This window comes from Haliotis rufescens, unplaced genomic scaffold (genome assembly GCF_023055435.1).
Source record: "Haliotis rufescens isolate VD_foot unplaced genomic scaffold, xgHalRufe1.0.p SCAF_15, whole genome shotgun sequence".
In the NCBI taxonomy this organism is placed as follows: Eukaryota; Metazoa; Mollusca; class Gastropoda; order Lepetellida; family Haliotidae; genus Haliotis; species Haliotis rufescens.
The window spans coordinates 12799311-12805310 of record NW_025963835.1 but is presented as its reverse complement, the minus strand read 5'-3'; the positions used below and the strand labels follow the sequence as shown (position 1 = coordinate 12805310).

The 6000-nt window shown below is 40.4% G+C and overlaps 1 long non-coding RNA gene across 1 annotated transcript; it reads right to left on the bottom strand.

Moving 5' to 3' along the window:
* Positions 1-487: 487 nt before the first annotated feature.
* LOC125380048 lies at positions 488-2214 on the bottom strand. The gene is made up of 2 exons (XR_007221034.1): positions 2055-2214; positions 488-1496 (listed from the first exon to the last, which is right to left on the bottom strand). It is a non-coding gene; the product is annotated as an uncharacterized LOC125380048 (long non-coding RNA).
* Positions 2215-6000: the final 3786 nt, after the last annotated feature.

Genomic DNA, 6000 nt, shown 5'->3' with positions numbered 1-6000 from the left:
ACCGTCGTCATATTGCTAGAATATTGCTGAGTGCGGCGTTAAACAACAAACAATACACAAACCGGTATGTGATCTTGTACCCAGAATAATTGTATATTAGTTTCCCAAATACACATTACTTTTATGACTACTTTCCTATCAAAACAATACAATCAACTTAGGTAAAACAAATGGCCTCTTCTTCTGTGACAAGAGTCACTTTCCTATCGAAACCAAACAATCAATATGAGTTTTGCCAATGTGGACTGACCTCACTCAAGTACCACGAACTGTATTATGAACTTGATGAAATGTTTTATGATAATCCTGTGCTCATTGTTTGCAATAAGCATGAAAAAATAAAAATGATAATATAGGTTTAGTTATATTTTCTTGGGTACAAAATCACCAAGTATTTTGGTAACAAATGTTTTAAAAACATCTAATATATTCCTTTGATATTCTCCTCCTTCTCCCCCTTAACACAACAAAATACACAACTACAACATATTGGGATACTGTACGGTGCACTGACTGACCGCAGTTTATTCTTCAACAAGTATTCACATTATCATGAACATCGTCCGCATCAGGGACATCACCAGCATCATGACCATCAACCAACCGTAATTTACATGAATATAGATTCGATGCTTCATATTTTCAACGTGTACATATACACAGGCATCGACGCCTTATTACGTATTCTAATGGCTCGTCAGCGCATACTCATCAGAGTATATCCCAAATCCATACTCTCACAACTGGAGTGTTCGAGATTTCAACTATGGATACCGATCCATCTCACGACGTATTATCATGGCTCGCCAGCACAACTTGCAAGCAACGCATAACATCCTGATCATCATATTGACAGCCGCAGGTACTACACACATAAATAATAAAAAATATAGATTCAACCGACGTGTACTCCAAACGGCATCATAGATAACCGAACATGTTTAATATAGCCAGCCCGACTGCACCGCACCTGAGAATGAAGTTTCAACTTCCCGCCTTTACTTATATACCCATTTCGAAACCAGGTTACCTCCCTTTGTTGTGCTTTCCGACGTTAGGAGAAAATAATTTCGTTCTAATTCGTCCCTCAAACGAAAGAAATTATATTTCTCCTCCTTCTCCCCCTTAACACAACAAAATACACAACTACAACATATTGGGGTACTGTACGGTGCACTGACTGAGGAAACAAAGAACGGGCAATTCAAAGCCCCAAAGAAAGAGACACTATTAATCTATTTTCGATGCTGTCCTTAACATAGCCATCTTTGGCACTCTCGCTCCTCCAGCGACCATGTCGTTTAAACATTCTGTCAGGGATGCCTCTATTGGCTGCCACTGTTGCTCCACCTGACCTCAAACTATGCAAACCGTAGCATTTTATGTCACGTACATAAGGCTTAAAGGCTTCAATAAATAATTCCCTCAACCGAGTATAAGACATCGGTTTGTTTTCGGCTCTAAATATATAGCCATCACTGGTCTTGGACAGATTTCTGAAAAGATAAGTTTCTGAATTTAGTTTCTTTCTTTAATCCAGATTTTTCCAAGAAACATTCCATACACTTCACAGGACACATCTTTGTCCCTGTTCTACCAATAACCAACCAAGCTCCATCTCTGTATACATCGGTCTTGGACCTTTCTATAAACACATATTCTCATATGAGAATCAAAAAACAACAAATCGCCATGCTTAATATTAAGCACCTCAGCAGACCGCATAAAACCTGCGAATGCAAGCAAACACATACACACAGTTCTCAAATTATATACATTTTGGTTTTGCATTTTGCAATCAAACATCCTTTCAAGTACTTCAACCGTAATAGGCTCTTTCTTTTTAACGGGTTTAACTAACTTCCGTTTGGCTGCCTCCAACAAATTTATCACCAACGTGTTGTCCGTGGGGGTGGGCAAACCAACAATAACATGAAAGTGTCGAATACTATAAAACGCTGACTGCACGGGCGAAAAAGAACCCGACCGCTGTATAACTGACAGCAAATAAAGCGCACAATGTAAGGGAGATAACGGTAACCCTACAGGCATACCGTTAGAAACAGCCCACTTTCTCCAAGCACGGAAACCATACTTGTACTTTCTGCACGTGGAAGTCGCTCTGGCATGATTAAGCAGTCCCGGTATTGCTTTGGCTAATTCCTTCACACTCGGCGGTAGCTCTGCTATCTCGTCACCAAACACATGATCAAAAACACCTGTAACAGGAAAATCAAAACTGAACCCGAATCGCCATCATGATAAAATTTAAATCATGAACACCAAACAGACCATTGCTTTGTCTGCTTGGGACATATGCATCTTTGTAAGTAGGCAGATAAACCACTTCCTTCACCTGTGAAACAAACTCTCCCCTAGGACATAACAATGGCCAAAAAGTAGCTGAATACCAAACAGGAACTATCAACGTAGCCCTGCCTTGACACATTCTCAAATGCCGTAATGACCTAGATACCAAATAAACAGGTGGCACTATCCAATTGTTGCCTTCAGACCAACTCATGGTAAATGCATCCACTCCACATGATCCAGGATTCAAATATATGGAATAAAACCGAGCAACCTAGTTGTTATAATACGAGGCAAATACATCTATATCATATGGACCCCACATACTCTGTATGTGCTGATATACAAAATCACTGATTCCCCAATCGTCCGTGTCCACAAGCTTGCTAAGATAATCTGATCTCTCATTTTCTGACCGGGGTATCCACTGCATTTCCAACTGAATCTGACCTTGGAGACAAAGATTAAAAATGTCCATAGCAATGCTTTGCAGCCCAGATTTCATAGATCCTTTAGCTACAATCGATTCAACATTTTTATTATCAGAAAACCATTTGATTCTGTGTGACTTCAGCAAAGGGAGAAAACTCTGCAGAACCATATACACTGCCTTTAATTCCCTGTGTGTAGAACTCAACGCAGCTTCTTCCACCGACCACTGCCCATGAGACTGTTCCTCACCAAACTGTACACAATACCCTCCGTAGCCGACACTACTGGCGTCACTGTATACCACTCTCGTTACTATGGACTGATCACACCATATTCTCTCTGTATATTTATTTATCTCATGTAACCAAAACTCGAGTTGATGTTTGCTGTACTGTGTCAACACAACAAACTCATTCCATGATGTTATACTCACCGTCTGCATAGACAAAGCCCTAGTCATGAGCTGAGCGACAGATCCTACAACCAAACTCATGCTTATCACCTGCCCCACGACTGAAGCCACTTTTCTAACCGGGACAATACCGCTTCCTTTCAATAACGGGATGATACTCTGATGTAACTTATCAACCTTCCGACGAGGGATTGATAGTTTCATACACTTCGTGTCAATTATTAAGCCTAGCCATTCCATAACCTGACATGGAGCCCACAAAGATTTTTCACTTTTTGGTACAAAACCGGACTTTATGAGATCTTGCTTGACAGCATTTCCAATAATCGTAGTATTAGCCATAGAGTCACTGGACAAAATACCATCATCAAGAAAAGTAACAATTCTATAGCCTTTGTAACGCCAATACTTTACCAACTGACGGGTCACCTTGGTGAAAACATAAGGCGCCGATGTAAGCCCGAATGGCAAAACAAGAAACTTGTAATATGTCATTTTTTGACCAGTCCCCCATGAGAAACCTAAGTATTGGGTATGAAGTGGAAATATGTCAATATGGTGATAAGCCGAGTGAATATCAAACTTTACAAGCCAGTCATTTTTGTTTATGTACATCATGGCTGTCATCCAATCTTCATATTTCACCGATTGTTTCCATACATGCTTGTTGACCCATGACAAGTCTAAGATCAGTCTCTTCTTACCTGAAGATTGGATTGACACTGACAAAGGATTAACAAATGTAGGCTTTATATCACACTGCACCACTAAACCTTTTTTGAGTAATTGAGACACAGCCTCTGATACAAACTCTTCGTGCCATCTAGCAGACTTGTTGTTGCCTAAAACCGTATTGGGTGGTGTTGAATAAAACGGAATTTTGTATCCATTTTCTATGATATCAGTGACGTAGTCTGAACTTCCGATTCGACGCCAAAAAGCAATGTTTTGTTTTAGCCTATCCTTCACAATGATTTCTGCATGGCCCTGTTCATATTCAAAATAATCATCAGTCAGATTATCACTATGACCTACGTCATACTTAACTTGTGAGTCAGTTTCTTTATTAATGGGCAGATCCTCCTCCTCGTCCTGTAGTCTGAGCGGGTTGTTGTTCTCCGGACATCGGACACTGACGTCTGAAATGGCCAAATCCCCCACATGAGAAGCACGCTCCACTTGATGAGTTCCTCCGAAAGGGCTGATTGAACATGGAGAAGCTGTTGACTGCCGCTGGCTCTGCAGAAGAGACAGTAGCACTAGGAGCACGACCACCACGTGGTCTATAGTACGGACAGCGTGCAGAACGCCCCATCTTGGACTTGATTTTCTTGACAGCTTTATTTTCTGCTCTTGTAATTTTCTTGTCGTCTTCGGAGTCGGACGCCACATCTCGTGCAACATAATTTTTTACAGTCTCCCATCCACCCTCCGACGTATCGGCAATCTTAATAAGTTTGTTTCTCTGCTCGATCCGAGTTTTTTCAGTCTCAACAAGCTCCGCCGCGTAGTCGTATTTCTTAAATTCTAAGGCAAACTTTAACTGATTTAAATTGTCCAAAGTTTCAGTATTGAATGAGTGTTGTATTCTACAACCTTCTCGTTTCCACACAAATTCCTTATCAGCTTTCAACTTGGATATCTCTTTGGTCGTTTTCTCAAATTCTTCACGAAAACCAAGTAAACGATCTTCAACTGATTGCGCTATTTCGGCTTTTGATCTTTCCAATTGGCGAAGAATCTCATCTAACTTCTCCGATATGGGCTTGTCAGCGTCCATGTTTAATATAGCCAGCCCGACTGCACCGCACCTGAGAATGAAGTTTCAACTTCCCGCCTTTACTTATATACCCATTACGAAACCAGGTTACCTCCCTTTGTTGTGCTTTCCGACGTTAGGAGAAAATAATTTCGTTCTAATTCGTCCCTCAAACGAAAGAAATTATATTTCTAAAATGTCCGGGGGCACGGGTTGTCCAGTCGTCAAAGGCACAGCGATTCGCTGTGCAGAGTTGCGTCCCTTGGGCAGGCCAGAAACCTATGATTGTGGGTTCGAACCCCGGTTAGCCCCGATTATGTTTCTGGGTTTGTCAGCACTATACCCGTGCTCGTGGGTTTCACCGAAGTGGTAAACGTCTGAGACCTGCATCACTTCGGGTTTTCCTCCCACATTAAGCTGACACTGTTTAAAGCGGCGTTAAACCCAACTCACTCAGTCACAATATTATGTTGTTATAATCATGTCATATCAAAATGTTATATCGCTTCCCGCTGTCGTTGTTTTCAGAAAATAATTCGAAAATCATCGAGCGTGGAATCGATTACGATTTCGGATATAGACTTACAAATTTGATGCTACGCACCGGTGCCATCACGAAAACATATAAAACATTGGAGTGAAGTCTGCTACCCAGGTCAAAAAATAGTCAACAGGTGACGATATATAGTAAATTATGTAATTTCTTCTGAATGTGAATCTCTTTCGGAATCTCTTTCTAGATGATAGCTTACCAACTCTTTCATATTTTGCCACGATGTTTGACATTCCGGTTTCAGCAAGGATAGACAAAATTGCAAGTAGTTTGATTACTTTCTTAGTTACTTGCATCATTTTACTATTGAATGGTTCACCTAGAATGCAAAGCAGTTCAGATTTTGCGTATCTTCCAATATTTTAGCATTTATCTCAGTGTTCGTTGAACTTTGTTCAGTAGTTTAGTGTCACTTACGCTTGTCAAAGTCTCAAAGTTTTTTTAAAACGAAATCATTTGCAAACTTGATAAACATAAGATATTTTCTTACAAAGACTCATACATCCATGTAGATAATTCCAGAAAATTATTTAG